The following is a 19,770-nucleotide window of genomic DNA, read 5'->3' as shown; positions in this document are numbered from 1 at the left end:
GTGTCTTGTCATTGGTTGGTAAATAAATGGCCGCAGCAACGTGTCTTGTCATTGGTTGGTAAATAAATGGCCATAACTTGGGAAGCACTTGTCCGATTAAGATCAAACCTTGAAAAAGCACATACTCAGGTCCCCAGCAACATACCTGGCAAATTTCAATTAGATCTGACCAGTGGTTGTCGAGAAACAGCGGACACACACACACACACACACACACACACACACACACACACACACACACACACACACACACACACACACACACACACACACACACACACTGCTGGAATTATAGATAGATTAAACGTAGTTATTATTCCACTTGCTTTTTTGACTAACCTAACCCTCACCCCCTAATTTTGGTAATAGTCCTGTCTAGTTAAATATCAGGGGAAAACATGTTTTTAAAGAGCAGGTTTTGGGTCGCTGATGACTTCGCGTGATTCGAAGGTTATAAGCACATTAATAAACGTGGGGTATTTATTTTCTTACATTTGAAACTCAAAATATGCTAAAATTAACTTTTAAGTCAAAACTTTTCTCGGTGATCGAAAAAAAGACCGGATGTTACCGAAGATGCTATGACACCACGTTCTCCGAAAACTTCGTGAACATTCGGAAACAGCATGTAAACAATGGCGAGATGCGAATCAGAGAGCGATTTCAGCGGCGATGAAATTGAGTGTGTTCATTCCGATATTGCCGAGGACGAGTCGGAGGATGATGGGAATTTATACTATGGAGTTTCTGGCCCTGAGCCATATAAATTTGAGCCACTTGCAAGTGCCAGAAAACGGCCTATTTCGTCTACAAGTAGCAGAACTGACTGTCCGGCAGTTCACACTGACAGACTCCACCAGACAGAATGGTTTTTAGATTTTCATTTTCTTTTTCGATGCATAAAATTATGTAAAGTTTGATTCGTCTGTGACTTGATATAAGAATTTTTTTAACCCTCTAGTAGCCTGGTGTTGGCTCAGTGGTGAGGGTGGTGGCTTGGGATCCTCGGGTCCTAAGTTCAAGCCCCGTCGGCTGCTGAATTAATAAACCAGGGGGTTGACTCAGCCTGTCATCCTTCCGAGGTCGGCGAAATGAGTACCAGTTCCAGTGTGTGTACTGGTAGAGGGGCACTGCATCAGCGACACAGTCGCGCTTCAAGAAATGATAGCTACCCGGCAGCTAAGCTGCCATATGACCACCATCAACCCTCTAGTCACTCAAGAGTCAGAAATAGAATGAATCAATAATGGATCCAAATATAATGGACCCTTGGTGTTGAAGTCTTTCTTCCAGCTGAGCTTGACCCCAGCGAAAGTAATGATGGCGTGGCCGATGGGGAAGAGATTCTCAGCCGCGTTCCCCATTACGGGTTACAATGCATGGACTTCCGGATAGTGATTACTTACTCTATTCTAATAATTTCTCGATTTCTTATGCGCATTTATAGATAAACACAATGCCCCAATCCTTCAGAGTTGACAGTGTGAGAAGATGAAGCAGGAGCCAGCTGAGGAGGAGAAGGCTGAATGGTGGGCACAGCGTCACACTTGTTTTGAAACCGAGCTCACTCATTGTGTTGCCTTCGTAATCCTCGGCTGTGAAATGGTCACCACAAATGACAAGTCTATCCAAAGAGTCCTCTTTACCCGTTTTCTTTGGGGGAAAATTCGCCAGTTTTGTTTGTACAAATCTTATCCACTGCCGGCGAATGTTTGATTTCTTCAGGAATCGGTGGGATCGATTACCCGTTTTCCAGCCATTTTCGCAAAACATGACGACACACGTATGAGGCATGATGTACAAATATCCAAATAACTTTGTTCTACAATAATTCAAAATAAAAAAGGATAATATAGACAGTTGCAAGCTCAAAATAAGCGAAAGAACGGCCCGCTGAACTGGACACTTCTTCAATGAGCGAGTGAGCGCCACTTTCTTTTGGAGAACGTGACGTCACCTTCCATATATGGGCACACGGCTGTTTTTTTCAACGGCCTCGAGAAATAACAACTTCGGAATTAAATTTCATTAATTTTCCCAATAGTTAAGCAACCACAATAGTTAGCATCGAACTATTTAATGCACATATAATCATATTGATAAATTTTCAGAACATGTTTGGTGACCTGCAACCTGCTCTTTAATCGATTCATTACATCACAGTGCTTCCTTTCCTTGAGATGGAGCATTCCCTTTGCGCTGTGTTTATGACCACTCACAAGTTGATATATTTTGTCAGCAAAGGGATACCCCAAACTCGGGGGGGGGGGGGGTCTCTAAATATTGTGAACCACGATTGGCCATGTAGGGGACCCTTGTTATCTCGAGGCCCCATCCAATTGCATGGCCCTGACGCCACTTCTGACCACCAATGAAGGAGACATGAATTCCAAGCTGAAAAGGATGATTTGGTTGAAGGACAAGGGAGGTTTGAAGGATGTTTGTAAAAAAAGAGCTGGGATTTTGGGGTTTCATCTCCGAGAGCATGTGCTGGTCAACACGCACAGTACCTTTTCAAAATGTCGTGTAAATCACCAAAATGGCATTAATGAGGTAATACCAGGAGCAGAAATTATATCGTCACCGAGATAACAAGTGAAGTGCAATGTCCGACAGGCATGTCCAATGAATAGGTGAGGGAGTTCAGTGGAGAAGAAAACCTCAAAGGGTGAATACAAGAAGATAAGTTGTATCTCCTTCCCGGACATGTGCACCGCAGGTTAACATTTAGCCGCCATGGAAAAGGAATTGAGTCATAAAACGCTCATAGGTTCGCACATGGAAGACCCCAGATCTTCTTTTCTGTGGATGTCAGAGTTAATTCTATGCACCACTGGACCCAAAACCGAGCTGCTGAAAAGAGTCCCATGCAGGAATACGGCCTTACGCCTTCTTGCTCTGCTTCATCCTTGTCCCTTGCCCGCTTCTGTTCCAACACTGTTCTTCGTATTTCCACTGGTCATGCTGATGCTGTTGCTGCTGCTGCTGCTGCGACTTCCTTTATCCAGAGTCTGGAAACTTTACATAAAATGTAACTTTACGCAATCTTATATATTATTTCCGAGTTTGTGGTTTCGTGTCGCGCTATCTTCGACTTCGTTCTGCGCTCGAGTAACGTGATATTCGGCTTACATTATCTCAAAGACCATATGAGGTGCATGGTACAAAAAAAGTAAATAAAATGGTTCTGGATCAGTGAAATCGTATTCCACTTACTGCATTAAAGTAAAATTACTACTGATACTCTGCATCGGTTCCTTTCTCAAACACACCCACCCCAACATGTCGCGCAGAGCGCGGGTTATGCTAGTCACAATTAGATCTTAGAAATATAAAATAGACTGGTCCATAACACTACCCAGGACCTACACTTTTACATACATATATGCTTTTTGAAAATTTCCCAAAGCACTGTCAATCTTGGTTGCAGAGGAGATGAAAGGCCAATCCTTTTGCGATGTGGCGGATTGCAGTCCCAGCCAGATGGCCTGAGCAAGTAACCAGACTCTGTGGCACTGTGGTATCTCTATAACTGCAGTCAGAGAGATTTCTACTTTTAAAAACATATGATCAGATGAGCCAAGTTTGGTGGAGGAGGAACAGGAGATGTTGGATGGAAAATTGGTCATTACTCGTCTGGAAGGAAGGACATACTAAAAGCAGAGATCAGTTTTGGGAAGGTTCCATACCTTTATGGAGGGATGAGGAATCGGAGCTGGACGGTGCACATTGATGCCTCGCCCTGCATGCAAAACATTAGGATGGCAGTTTTGAGCCGGTTCGACAGTCAAACCTGGGCAAGACTGCACAAAGCTGATTGTGTGGTGTTGGCAAGCGAAGGTGGGGGGAGCAGGCAGAGAAGTTATGGAATGATTGGGTTAATCTCCATGCATATGCACTCACTGCATATCAGGTTCCATTTCAGAATCCTGAGCACAACATTGTGTCGGCCCACACTGCAGCCAGGGTGGATGAGAGGTGGTTAAAAGCATGAAGAATAACAGCACTGCAAAAAAACAGACCGGGAAAGTGATGTGATTTTGGGAGCTCGCCAGGAAAGATGGAGACATTAGGAAGAAAATGGAGATGAAGGATAACGAGTGAGGGAAGAAAAGACAGAGATGAAGAAATTGCGAGATTCGAGAGAGGGGAAGGAAATTTTTAAATTAACTTTTGTCGGTGGAGAAAAAGGTATAGAGGAGGAGTTTTAATTAAAATATATTGGGGGAGCTCTTTATTATTTCTCTTTTGTTTTTAAGCCTTTGCAAATAACATTTAATCAGGTAGAAGGATAGGTAGGTTCGGGAAAGACATAAACAGTGATGTTTGGTGAAATGAATGAAAGGGAAGAAAGAGGAAATGAAAGGATGAGTCATGGGCATGCAGGTGTCTTTCACAGTAGAGACCCACAGACATGAATTTCATACTCAATCACAGAATAAATGTACGAGTTTGATTGGGAAATAGACATATGGAAAAATAATGCACACAGGAAACAATCTACAGCATTTTGATGCGACAAACCAAGAACAGCTTTGATTTGTCACATCAAAATGTCGCAAACTATCCTCATAGCTTTGGAGGTCATCATGGATATTTGAGCTGTTGCGAGTGCAAATGTTAAATGACACTTTTCAGTCAAGGGAATGATTTGAATGATGTTTCATCTCACAATCCACATATAATGACCACTCCCCCTTGGGAAGATATTTACCACCAAGCACGCAATCCCTTCACGGTCCCAAATGAAAACTACTCCATGGTTGAAACATCAGACCTGAGCCCTGCCTACTGGGTAGCCATACTCGTTGGCAGTACTCTCATTTTTGAATCTTCACGGATGTTTCATAGTTATTCTTCCTTTCAAAGATTATACAAACAGGCGAAAACAGCTTGGCATGTGAAATCAGGCATGAAACTTTGATAAAGCTCAAAGACGAGTACAATATTCCACATTTCTGAAACACAAGTGAAATCACTTGAAATAATGGACACTTTATCACAGGAGTTAATTGTTGGCAGTCTTTACTTTCCATAAGTGCTAAATATGGGTTAGCCATAAAGATGTGATGGTAAATTGAGATACAAACAAAAAAGTGGAGTAATTACAACACAGCAAACAAAAGGTCAATAAAACTTTGAGCTAAATCTTCCGTGTTGTTTATAAATGGGGAAACTTCACACACTTGGCAAGCTCCTAACTCGTAATCTGAGCTGTTATTGATTTTCTGACGTCCATGATCATGCCAAAGAAACAGATGGTTTCTGTTGGACTTTGTTTTTTTTTGCCAAGTTCTCAAGAACTTGGCATTTAAGAGACACAGATATTGAGTTTAAAGGGGTCGTTTGTTGAAGAATCAGCACTTTCAGTCGCCAAAAACAAAATTTTAACACTGAAAGTAAAACATTAAGCCAGTGCAGGGCAGAGTTTATGTTAACAGCAGCAAAATACATAGTTAGCCATCTGCAACTAGTTTGTGCAACAGTGACTTTTAAATTATGATTTTTGTTATGTTTACAGGTATTACGGGTTGGCTCACCTTTGTGCTGTCTTGCCCAGGTTTGACTGTCGAACCGGCTCAAAACTGCCATCCTAATGTTTTGCATGCAGGGCGAGGCATCAATGTGCACCGTCCATGGGAAGGATGTTAAGCCAGAGGAGTCGCCTATTAGCATGAGTAGATGGTGGACGTTAAATATGCCATGGCGTCTTTCACGAAGAGTAGGAAAGTTATTGCCTGGACGCTGGACAAATTCCAAATTCCTTCCCTGACTGACTGCAAGAAGGGATGAGTGATGGGCCATTGGGCCTAAATAATAGCAAACCACACAGCATAACCCTTGCTATAGCAGCATTGGCATTATTCCAAGAGTATGGCACATTGATGGTGGTGACAAGTACTACATGATTGACGTAAACTGAATGCAGTGAGATTTTTTTCTATTTTTACAATGACAGTGGCTACCGCTACTGGAAAAGTGTGTCTTATGGAGATTTCCAACATTCCGAAGATCATCTAAAATGTCTTCATAATTTTGACTGATCATCGGGGATTATTTTGCTTACTTGCTCAACAAGCAGGACTGAGAATAATTGCAGAAATGCACTTGCATATTATATGCTTACAGAAGATGAAAACAATGAGTAATTCAAAATTAATGTAGCATAGGTACAATAAATAATTAGGAGTATGTATTACAAAATAAAAAGAAATATGATGCATAATGCAGTAGTACTTAATATGTGAGCTCTTTGTTTTAACTAAAGCATCCATTATGCAAATTTAGCATCAATGAATGATTGTGGAATATTCTTTCAAATAGCCTTTATTTAGAGCTGCAAATATACCACATGGTTTGGTATAATGGTGACCTCAATTTTCATATAACCCATGCAACCTCAAAACCTTTCAAATCAGGGCCTCTTGCAGGCCAATCCATCGTAGCGATTGTGTAAGCAGCCCCTTTACCTTCCAGGTATCATTTTGGAAATTTTTGCTGCTTGATTATAATCATAATTTTGCTGCATTATGAATCTTCCTCGTGTAAATGAACCTGTTCCAGCTTTGCTTATTGCACGATTTGAGTTCCAATTTTGCCCTTTGGTTATGTATTTGTAACCGACGGTAAATAAGGAGCTCCACATCCAGTAAAACCACTTTTAGATTATGATTATCATGCTGCTTTGTTGTTAGCTAACACAAGGGATGTAAGCAGATATATACAGTGCCTATAGAAAGTCTACACCCCCTTTCAAAGTTTACTCCTTTTGTTGTCTTATAGCCTGGAATGAAAATTGCACTAAATCAGACTTTTTCCACCTTTATTTTACACATCATAACCCACAACTTCCAAGTGAAAAACAAATCCTACAAATTTCAGAGAAATTATTTAAAAATAAAAAATAGAATATCTTGGTTGGATAATTGTCCACCCCAATTATAACATAGAAATTGTAAATTATCTCAGGTGTAACCATTCACCTTCAAAATCACACACCAAATTAATTAGCCTCCACCTGTGTTAAATTGTAGGGAGTCTGAATATTTCAGAATAAAATCACTTGTTCCAGTAATTTCCTCTGCAGGGAAGTGCATTTCACAGGAAAGACAACCATGAGCAACAAGGAGCTTTCAAAAGATCTCCAGGATAAAGTTGTAGCAAGGCACAGATCAGGGGATGGGTATAAATATTTCAAAGGACTTAAATATCCATTGGAGCACAATCAGGACAATCATTAAGAAGTGGACGGCATATGGTATTGTTATGGATTCAGCGGTGGCGGGATTCGGACGAGTGCGTCAATCACTGTCCGTAACCAGTTTCGGTTTTCGTACCCTTCTCTAGACAGCCAAATGTTACATATTCGGCGTCACTCAATCACCGCCGTCTCCAGGGTTATAACGCCAGCTGGTTCGGCACAGGCCTCGTGTCACGCGCCTCGAATCGCGATACCAACGTACCCCTGGACCTTATCAGTTGGGGAAATAGACCCCGGTTACAGAATGGTTTTGTCAGATACCGAGCGAATTCTGCCAGTCTGTAACCATTTTGGTTTTTATATCCAAATCGAGCGGATCGTTCCTCGGTGCGGCACGAATTAATTCAAAGCGGCAACTTCATATGAATCAGGCAGATTTATTGGGGACACATCGGGGAAACACAACACAAGCATTCACGACAATGTTATAATTAATCTATAACTCGTTATTAACGAGGGAGTTACGGATTACGGGTTTCGAAGGGGACCCTAACGAGATAGACCTTAAACAACATGCAGACAAGACATGGACAGCATGCAGACAAGACATGGACAGCATGCAGACAAGACACAGAGTACTTGCTGATGTTTCATGGACGAGAGGAAAGTGTCAAAGCCCGAATGCGGCTCATGACAAGCCGATGTTTACGGATTCGAGCACCCAGCTCAAACACACCGCGTGGCAAAATGGCGCTCGTCCATGTGTCACAGCCCTCACGTACGCAGCCTCGGCGCGTTCAGACCCCGCGAGGTCGACTGCACCAGAGCGAAAGATCCACGGTGGTATGCTCGAGCTGGCTTTTCACAAGGTTCAGCATACAAGTCCAGGCCTGGCCTGTTCACCAGACAAGGCCAAATCGAGGTGTTGGGCTCCGCAGGCAGATCGAGAAACGTGTCGAGGACCTCCTCATAAGAGTTGATCGCTGACTCGACGTGCAGACAGCCTCTCCCACTGCCAAAAAGGCAGGCTCGATGTGCAGGAAGCCTCTCTTACTGCCAAAATGGCAGACTCTGCGCGCTCAGGTTCAGTTTCTCTCCCGGCAGATCCACCACTGCCTCTCCTTCGCTCGCTCGCCTCGAAGCCCACTGGCTCCTCCCTTCAGTTTCACTTCCTTCTATAGGCCACTCCCCCCTCAAAGCGCTGGGCGGGGACTATTGTCCGGAGAGAGGAAGGAAGAAGAAGAACCTCTCGGTCCACCACCACTGTACAAACAATAAACAGCCTCTTACACCTCCCTACACACATGTAACGTCCAATTATCGAACAACCTGGCTAAACATGCACTTAATGGGGGATCTGGGCTAATCCTATATTTAGTAACACACTAAGGGCCATTTCCACAACAGTATCAAGACCATGCCGAGATCAGGCCGTCCTTCCAAACTGGATGACCAAGCAAGGAGACTGATCAGAGAGGCCACCAAGAGGCAAATGACAACTTTGAAAGAGCCACAAGCCTTTATGGAAACGACTGGTCACTGTTAGTCCAAGAGCATTAGGTCAAAATAGGCCCTAACCTGGACATTTTTGGTAACAAGCTGATTTTTTCAGGATAGGTCCAGGAATATGTCTAGAATAACATACTAAAAGTCCTCATAAATCCTCCTTGAGCGTTTTCCGCAATCCAAGATGGCGTCCAAAATGGCCGCCTCTTCTGTTTTTCTCATAACTTTGCAAGCAGGTTTCCCCAAAACACACTTTAAATGTCTACATATATGTTTTGAAGTATGAGGAACTCATTAGAATACATCTTAAGAGATGCTGAAGCACGCAAGTACCAATAAGACCTCTTGAGTTCTTCCAAAAGTCCAGGCAGAAGCAGACGCCGACACCCTGATTGTCTCCACAGCACTAGCACTGGCAGAGTCAGAACATGTGCCAGTTGCTGTCGTTGGTACAGACACAGACTTACTGGTAATGCTAGTTGCTCGGGCAACCTCTTCCACAGATGTGTACATGCTATGCCGCAGTAATCCTGTCACGGTCTTCAACATTCATGAGATTCAGCATGCCATAGGGGACACAAGAAATCACTTGATGTTTCTTCATGCTGTGACGGGATGTGACACGGTCTCTGCGATCTATCGTCAGGGCAAGCGTAAAGCTTTCAACATGGTGCACAAGAAGCGGGACTACGACTTGCTGGATACCTTCACAAACAGTGGAAGCACCCATGACGAGGTGGAAAAAGCTGGGGAAGGCTTCATTCTTAAGCTTTATGGAGCCAGCAGTTTTGAATCTCTTGATGACTACCGTCACATCGCATACAAACGGGCAATCGGTCGCAGTTCCCTGAGTTCATCCTTTCAGCTAGAAAGTCTACCTCCAACTAGTGCTGCAGCAAAGCAACATTCATATCGCGCCTATCTTACCGTCCAGGAATGGATGGGTAACTCCTTATCTCCAACAGAATGGGGCTGGCGATTTCAGGACGGGACTCTTACCCCGGTAGAAACAGACATTGCTGTTGCACCCGACACTTTGCTGAACATGGTGGCATGTGGGTGTAAACCAGATGGTTGCAGAAGCATGACATGTAGCTGCAAGAAACTTGGGCTCTTTTGTACCTCAATGTGCAGTAAATGCAGTGGTCTCAATTGCAACAATACAGCACCAACTCTTATAGATGCCGACGATGATATTACCCCAACTTCAGAGGACATCAACATTGAAGATACAGCATCCGACGATGAAGACAATGACTGATGCAACTAGGTGTGTGCATGCGTAAGGTAAAGATTCATCTGAAACTTTTGAGGTTTGAATCTCTAGCATGATCTTGTTTTGAATGTCTTTGCCTCTTGAAACAGGCTAAAACAGCAGTGTGTTGATAAGTGGCAGACATTTTGAGCACCATTTGAATTTCAGAAAGAACTTCAGCGGTTTTATTGTTTCCTTTGTACTTCAAAGTATCTGAATGAGTTCCTTATTTCTCAAGACATAATATATTTAGAGATTTAAAGTGCATATTGAGGTAACTTAGTCACAGGGTCATGAGAAAAACAGGAAATTGCAACCATCTTTGGCGCCATTTTGGATTTTGGGACTAGTTCAAGTAGTTTTATTGGCATAGATATGCGTGTTTCAAATCTGCGAATAAGAATTTATCTAGATTCCTTGACTCCCATAACATATATAAAGACATTTTAGTGTGCTTTAATAGGGTTACTTAGTTGCAGGGTTATGAGAAAACAACAACAGGAAAAGGGGCATTTCGGGCGCCATTTTGAATTTCAGGATGAGCTCAAGTGTTTTTATTGGTAAATGCGTGTTTTTGAAAAATTCCCAATAAGTATATGATTCATTTCATTGAGTCGCAAAACATATATTAAGACATTTAAAGTGCGTGTTGAAGTACCTTGGTGTAAAACCAGAAACGGCAGCAATTTCAGATGCCATTTTGGATTTCTGAAAGAGCTTAAGCGGTTTTATTCGTTTTTGTGTGTTTCAAAATCTTCCGATATGTATTGTATTGAGTTCCTTATACTTCAAAACATATGTGTAGACATTTAAAATGTGTTATAGGTAAACCTACTTGCAAAGTTATGAGAAAAACAGGAAATGGCGGCCATTTTGGACGCCATTTTGGATTGCGGAAAACGCTCAAGGAGGATTCATGAGGACTTTTAGTATGTTATTTCACACACATTCCTGGACCTTTCCTGAAAAAATCAGCTTGTTACCAAAAATGTCCAGGTTAAACCCTAATGCTCTTGGACTATGTGTGCATGTGCCATCAATATCCCAAGCACTCCACTTGTTTGCCCTGTATGGTAGGATGGCAAGAATGAAGCCATTACTCAAAAAAGCCCACCTTGAGTCCTGTTTTGAGGTATGCAAAAACGACGTGTTACACTGGTGAGACATCCCGCGAAACTATGTTTATGCCATGAAGCTACAATACAGTAGCGTATGTTTAAAGTGCACATCGTGAGACGTCCTGCGATATTATGTTTATCCCGTGAAGCCACAATACACATACAGGAAGCATGTCATGTTCGCGGCTCGGGGAAGACATGTTTTTTTGCATACGTACAGTATTGTACTATACATACATCCAGCTGCTTTGTGTATGGCTCATGAAAGATATGTTTTAGAACTGTTATGCTCACGGCTCGTGAAAAAAAAATATAAAAAAAATAAAATAAAATAAAAATTGCCACGAAAACCATGAATACGTGACACAATGTCCCATTATTGTAGGAGCATGAAAAGCAAATTATCAACCGCGAATATGTTGCTTCACGGGATAAATATAGTTTTGCAGGACGTCTCACGATGTGCACTTAAAACATACTCTACTGTATTGCAGCTTCATGGCATAAAAATAGTTTTGTGGGATAAACATAGTTTTGCGGGAAAAATTATCAACCCGAATATGTGGAACCCGTGAATGTCAGGGTCCGAGTGTATTAAATTTATATTTTTTGTCACCGATATACACAAAATACTGCATAATAACGATGTGAAAGCATGTTTTTAGAAAATTTCACAAATTAATTGAAAATGAAAAGCTGAAATGTCTTGCATCAATAGGTATTCAACCCCCTGAGTCAATACTTTGTAGAAGTGCCTTTGGCAGCGATTACAGCTTCAAGTCTTCTTGGGTATGTCTGTATCAGCTTTGCACATCTGGATTTGGATATTTTCTCCCATTCTTCCTTGCAGATTTGCTGAAGCTCTGTCTTTGCTCAATATTTGGATGGAGAGCGTCAGTGAACAGCAATCTTCAAATCTTCTCATGGATTCTCAGTGGGATTCAAGTCTGGGCTTTGGCTGGGCCACTCATTGGACTTTCACATTCTTGTTCTGAAGCCATTCCAGTGTTGCTTTGGCTGTATTCTTGGGGTCATTGTCTTGTTGGAACATAAATCTTTGTTGCAGTCTAAAGTCTTTTGCCCTCTGAAGCAGGTTCTCCTCAAGGATTTAACTGTATTTGGCTCCATTCATTGTTCCCTCTTTCCTTACAAGTCCACAAGTCCCTGCCACGAAAAAGCATCCCCATCGCATGATGCCACCACCACCATGCATCATGGTAGGGATGGTGTTCGATGGGTGATGATCTGTGCTCGGTTTCCACCAGACGTAGCGCTTTGCATTCAGGCCAAAGAGTTCAATTTTCATCTCATCAGACCATATAATATTTTGTCTGAGGTTCTCAGAGTCTTTCACATGCCTTTTTGCAAACTCGAGATGTGCTGTCATTTGCCCTCCCCTCACATTCCCTTCCCTTCCCTCATGCTGCCTCCCCTTCCATCTTGCTACTCCCCCATAAAGCCTAGATTTGTGAAATGCTGCAGAGATTGTTCTCCTTCTGGCAGATTCTCCCATCTCAGCCAAGGAACTCTGTCGTTCTGTCAGAGTGGACATTGGATTCTTGGTCACCTCCATGACCAAGGTCCTTCTTGCTTGGTTGCTTGCTTCGTTTGGTCAGATGGCCAGCTCTAGGAAGAGTCGAATGATGAAGTGCACTGTGCTCTTGGGGACTTTCAACACTCAAAATTGTTTTATGCTCTTCCCCAGTTCCATACCTCCTCACAATTCTATTTTGGAGCTCTCGGACAGTTCCTTTGATTTAATGGTGGTGTTTCTGCTCTGACATTCACTGTCAACTGTGGGACTTTTTATAGAAAGATGCGTTTCTCTCTGAATCATGTCCAAGCAATTGAATTAGCCACCGGTGGACTCCAATCATGTTGTAGAGACGTCTCAAGAATGATCAAAGGAAACTGGATGCACCTGAGATCAATTTGGAGTTTCATAGCAAAGTGTTCTTGTCACCTCCCTGACCTTGCTTTGGCAGCATTGCAGCAAGCACAAGCAGCAGCACAAAGCACAAGTGCAACAGAATACTTGTTGATGCAAGACATTTCAGCTTTTCATTCTTCATTAACTTGTAAAAATTTGGAAAAAACATATTTTTACTTTGTCATTATGGGGTATTTTGTGTAGATTGGTGACAAAATTTTTTCATTTAATCCATTTTAAATTCAGGATGCAACAACAAAATGTGACAAAAGTCAAGGGGTGTGAATACTTCATGAAAGCACTGTATGTGTCTGGGTGTAAATGTTTCACTATAATCTCATGCAACACTGGACCCATGTAGCTTTAGGCTTTATTGGATGAATGTAATAATGAACAGACCTTATTTGACAGACCAAATGCAACATACAAAGCTGGCACGGTTAAAGGGATCACGTGACCCGTTGGAGCATCTGCAGGTGTGAGCTCCTGCAAAGTCATCAACAACAAAAATGTTAGATCCACAACTCATGTAACCGTGGTCTTTCACTCATGTAAATCATTTGTTGTGTTGTTTGCACACACCATCGGCAAAGATTGGGGTAAGAGAACGAAAGCTTTATCTTTGAAGATGCCAATGCAGGGGGACTGACTGGTGTTTACATTGCCGAGAATGTCATTCGTAGGCAGATCGGGGTGTGTGAGAAGTCCATATGCTAGAGTCAGATTTACCCCCAGGCATTGCAACAACTCAAGTGAGCACGGCGCACACTCTCTGATACGGACCGCTCCCTGGCAGTAAGCACGGTTCAAACGTTATCAGTGTCTGCACCCCTTTCAGCTGGAAGTGGAAAAATATTAACCTGCACATCCTTCTTCCTGCAATGTGGTTTTTTTTCATGCCGCAATGCTGGCTCTCCTGCAGACATGACCGCAGAGCCACGTGCATTGCGGTGAGTCATGTGGCAGCCTGACTGGACCATTGCATCCTTAAAGTACATTATTTCGTCTATCTTTCCAGGAACACACATTCGAGGATATATTAGTGTCTATAACGAACTTAGAGCATAATGTGATCTCCAACCACTGGGAATAAACACATTTTCTAATGTCAAAACGTGACAGTTCATTGTGGGTGAAAGACTCCACTCTTTCAAAATACAATAATTCTAACAAAGGCAGGCTCCAAGATTGATTCCTTTTTCATTTCAACTTGAGAGTGTAGCCAATATGTAGCTTTGCCACTTCAACTCATGAGGCTTTGAATTATTTTTTTTTCTCCAGGGTGACACAAAAGTCCCTGATGTCAAAAAAATAATAAAAAACACAATTAACTATGTGTTTGCTTCCAAAGCGCATATGCCCAACTGACTTTTTAAATCGTTGAAAACATTCTCCAGTTGCTGCTGAGTAATTTAATTATTACCCTTGCCGAAGGAGAGGGCATTGCATTTGGGACTGTTTGTTTGTTTGTCCGCACAAAACCTTCATGTTTTTCTCAGCAACCGCTTGTCGGAGACAAAATTTTCACCATAGGTGCGACTCGTCATGTCGAATGTCTTCATGATAATTATAACGTCATCGGTCACGTGAATAAGTATAAACACCCCTTTTGAAGATAATTAATGGGCAAATTAAATTTAATACCAAAACAGGTTTATCCTGAGTCATCCCACAATCGCATGTGGGTCTTCATCCGCCATTTTGTTTCGGCCTACTCAAAATGCTTTGGCGATTTTCCACGATGACCTCTCATGGACTCATTAGCTCATGCTCCTGAAATTAAAGGAGTGGTTAAGTGATCGGGCCCGTACGTGCGTACATACGTGTCTGCATTTTGTTATTCACTTTTCTCTGGAACCGCTTTTCGGATCGAGACAAAATTTTCACCACAGGAACGACTACTCATGTAGACTGTTCTTGTGATAATTATGACGTCATATATCAGGTGGTGTGGCAGCCATGTTGGAAAACGGAAAAACTTTGGACCTCTGTATCTCTGAAAGCACACCAAGGAAAAAATTGAAACTTGGCACATGGAACTCTTCACGGGGAATAAGTGTGCTTTTTATGATGTCTTTGGTGCCTTCATTATGACATCATAATTGCATATATAGAACACTAGATCTGATCAGTATGAACATTTTTGTGGGTCATCTGTGGGTCAAAACTTATACCTGACTTTTGTAAAAGTTACCTCATCAGAAAATGTCAACTCGTCAAGAAGCCCAGGGTAACTGCGCATTTCACAGCAATAACAACATCAATAACAGCATTTGTTGCAACAAAAACTTGATGAATTATGCTTTCATATGGTATTTACAGTTTGTTTCTTTCATTTGTTCACCAAATGTTATAAAAGTTCAAAGTTGCACAAGGGCTTTCAGGACATACATCATCGAGGGCATTTAACAGTGTTGCATTTCACTCTGCCTTCCAAGCTCTCTGCCTCTGGCATCCAAGGTCACTGTCGTTATTGGCTTGTCCAAGTATTCTCCTCATGCAGTCATTCTGTATCCTTCAATTAAATCTTGTCATCTCCTCTCACCTTAGAGGCTGGAATTCCTCAAGGCAGCGTTTTGGTGAAGTCTTAAATGTCATATGCTTTTATCAGTTATCTGGGCTGGCAGGATTACCTGGAGGTACACACATGCTAGCCTCTACACTGACGAGCCTGGGTTAGAATCTTGGCCCAGCTAAAAACTGTTATCCAGTGTTTCACAGGCAGGGTGATTAATCAATGTGTGTGCCGTCCATTTGATGGACGTTAAACTGGGGGTCCCATCTGCGACATTAGTTGGGATGTTAAAAATAACATGGTTCCTTAGTGAAGAGTAGGTGGGTTAACAGCGTCATCCTGGCCAGATTTGTGTCCTAACCTCGAGAGGACACTGCATCAGTGGTCCAGCTGTGCCCTCAGCCAATGATGCTATCCTGCAGCCTTGTGCTGCATACGAAAGAAGATCAGTTCTCTGATGCCCTGGATAACCCTCTTTGCAGATGATCCCACTTCATTCTTTATTGTAACTACAAGATGACAGCAGCTGCTTCCTCTCGATGCTGACCTGAAAAGGATCACATGCTGCTCCAACAAATGGAATATGTAATTCAATCTGGGGAAATTTTATACTCTCATTTTGTTTCTCCAGAAGGATTGAGCTATATATTTCCATAATCAACCAATGAAAGAGGATCCATGTATTGAGCTTCTGGTACTCACCCTCAGCCATGACCTCTCATGGGAAGACCATGCATCAAACATGGTCTCCATGGCGAGCTGCAGACTGAGCATCCTCCGTCGTGCCAAGTCCTCCCTCGGTAAATTTGAACTTATGACATACGAGGCGCTTGTCAGCTGTAGCACAAAGGAATACTGCTCTGCCTTATTGGTCGATGCCCCATCTCTCACTTCTCTCCCGGATGTTGTACAAACTGAAGCTCTCAACATCATTGCCATCTCCCACAATAAGGTTGAAACACAGTTCAAGCTGTTCTCTCATCAAAGACAGATGGGGGCCTCTGGTTTTTCTCACCTTTAATCCAGTGTTGCTTATTCTGCTCTTTTAACTTTCCAACTTTTCTCAGATGCATGCCTTTTTCCAAAAATCCTGTCCTTGTTAAAATTCCATTTCCAGATTTATACTGTGGTGAAGCAAACTCACTCTTTACGCCAGACCCTTATGACGGTATTTTGGTAAAAATGTTTTGAAGACCCTCTCATGGACAGGCCCTTGCTGCTCCTATGGTTGGAAGTGAGTGCCACGGAAGCAGCGGGAAAAAGAGAGTGGCATCTATATGTGGGAGAATTGTTTGTGCAGTGCATGGGTTGCCCAGATGGCAGAGTACTGGGACGGTTCACCAGAGGACCTGGGTTTGATTCCTGGTCTGGGCATGTAATTTTCCCACCCATGCATATAATCTTTGTTTGCCTGTTCATTCATGAACATATATATTTTTAAATGACAAAAGAATGCAAGCTCCTAAGAAACACAAAAAGGAGGGGTAGGTGCAGACTGGAAGTTTGGTATAATTTCACAAAAGTATGAGGCAGTAGTTCAGTGACAACACGAAAAGGGCACTCGGTAAAGTGTATACCTGTACCAGGCTGATTGGTTTACGTTTTGTATCCCACGTATAGGCCGGGTCTGGATTCAGACCTGAACTAAAATTTAATCGACTTGTTCTCGTCACCTAACACACTCATCCACCAAGTTTTGTCTGAATCTGTCCAACAACTTTTGAGATATCATACTACTGTATATTTTGTTTTCGCTCTATCATTCAATGATGAAGAATGACATGAAAAAATTATCGGATCTGAATTCGGATCCTCACCAAAATCTAACAAGTTATTCGATGTTACATACCCAACTTGCCCACCAAGTTTTGACCGAATCTGCCAACAAATATTTGAGATATCCTGCTTTGTATCGTTTTTGGCCCAATCTCTCAATGGTGAAAAATCACTTGAAAAATTATCGTATCCTGGTCCGGATTTGAATCTTCACCAAAATCGAATCATTTAGTCCTTGTCATATCCCAAAGCTCCACTAAATTTCGTCCAAATCTGTCCACAGCTTTTTGAGATATTTTGTTCACAAACAAACAAATAAAAAATACACTCATAGAGCGACACTTGGCAAAACAGAACAAAGTAGAACAGCACTCAGTTGAGCACATATCTCAGCCAGACTCAACAGTTTACGTTTTGTATCATACTGATAGGCTGGACCTGAAACAAAATCGAATCTGCTTGTTCTTGTCACCGAACCAACTCATCCGCCTAGTTTTGTCATAACTGGTCCACATATTTTTGAGCGATCATGATGTGTGTGTATGTGTGTAATATTATATATATATATATATATATATATATATATATATATATATATATATATATATATATATATATACATATATATATATATACACACACACACACACACACACACACACACACACACACACACACACACACACACACACACACACACACACACACACACACACACTATATGTAGAAATACAAAAATAAACAAAATTTAGGGAGGAGGTGAGACAGGTGTTGGACGGTGGTAAAGAGGTGTGGGATGATTGGGCAACTACAGCAGAAGTGGTGAGGGAGATAGCTAGGAAGGTACTTGGTGTGATATCTGGACAGAGGAAGGAAGATAAGGAGACTTGGTGGTGGAACGAGGAAGTACAGGAAAGTATAAGGAAGAAGAGGTTGGCGAAAAAGAAGTGGGATAGCCAGAGAGATGAAGAAAGCAGACAGGAGTACAAGGAGTGGCGGCGCAAGGTGAAGAGAGAGGTGGCAAATGCTAATGAAAAGGCATATGACGAGCTGTATGAGAAGTTGGATACAAAGGAAGGGGAGAAGGATTTGTACCGATTGGCCAGACAGAGGGACCGAGCTGGGAAGGATGTTCTGCAGGTCAGGGTGATAAAGGACACAAATGAGAATGTGCTGACAAGCAAGGAGAGTGTGTTGAGAAAGTGGATGGAGTACTTTGAGGAGCTGATGAATGAAGAAAATGAGAGAGAGAGAAGGTTTGAAGAAGTGGAGATAGTGAATCAGGAAGTGGCGTGGATCAGTAAGGATGAAGTGAGGACTGCTATGAAGAGGATAAAGAGTGGAAAGGCGGTTGGCCCGGATGATATACCAGTGGAGGCATGGAAATGTTTAGGAGAGATGGCAGTGGGGTTTTTAACCAGATTGTTTAATAAAATCTTGGAAATAAAAAGGAGAGGATGCCTGAGGAGTGGAGAGTAAGTGTACTGGTTCCGATTTTTAAGAACAAGGGTGATGTGCAGAGCTGTGGTAATTACAGAGGTATAAAGTTGTTAAGCCACACCATGAAGTTGTGGAAAAGAGTAGTGGAAGCTAGTTTGAGAGGAGAGGTGATGATTTGTGAGCAGCAATATGGCTCTATGCCAGGAAAGAGTACCACTGATGCAATGTTTGCTTTGAGAATGTTGATGGAGAAGTATAGGGAAGGCCAGAAGGAGCTGCATTGTGTGTTTGTGGATTTAGAGAAAGCTTTTATGATAGGGTGCCAAGAGAAGAGTTGTGGTATTGTATGATGAAGTCGGGAGTGGCAGAGAAGTATGTGAGGATCGTGCAGGATATGTATGATGACAGTGTGACAGCGGTAAGGTGTGCGGTAGGAATGATGGACCCGTTTAAGGTAAAGGTGAGATTGCACCAAGGATTGACGCTGAGCCCTTTCCTGTTTGCAATGGTGATGGACAGGTTGACGAACGAGATCAGACAGGAGTCTCCATGGACTATGATGTTCGCGGATGAACTCATGATCTGTAGGGAGAGTAGGGAGCAGGCTGAGGCGAGCCTCGAGAGGTGGAGATACGCACTGGAGAGAAGGGGAATCATAGTCAATAGGAGTAAGACGGAGTACATGTGCGTAAATGAGAGGGAGGTTAATGGTATGGTGTGGTTGAAAGGAGTTGAGGTGGGGAAAGTGGATGGGTTTAAATACTTGGGATCAACTGTCCAAAGTAACGGAGACTGTGGTAGAGAAGTGAAAAAGAGACTGGAGGCAGGATGGAGTGTGTGGAGAAGAGTTGCAGGAGTGATTTGTGACAGAAGGGGAGCTGCAGGAGTGAAGGGGAAAGTATATAAGACGGTATTGAGACCAGCGATGTTGCATGGTTTGGAGGTGGTGGCGGTGGCGCTGACAAAAAGACAGGAAGCGGAGCTGGAGGTGGCAGAGTTAAAGATGCTGCGATTCTCGTTGGGAGTGAC

The sequence above is a fragment of the Eptatretus burgeri genome, chromosome 3 (assembly GCF_056783735.1).
Source record: "Eptatretus burgeri isolate ZD-2024b chromosome 3, Ebu_testis_v1, whole genome shotgun sequence".
NCBI lineage: Eukaryota > Metazoa > Chordata > Myxini > Myxiniformes > Myxinidae > Eptatretus > Eptatretus burgeri.
This window is presented reverse-complemented; position numbering follows the sequence as displayed.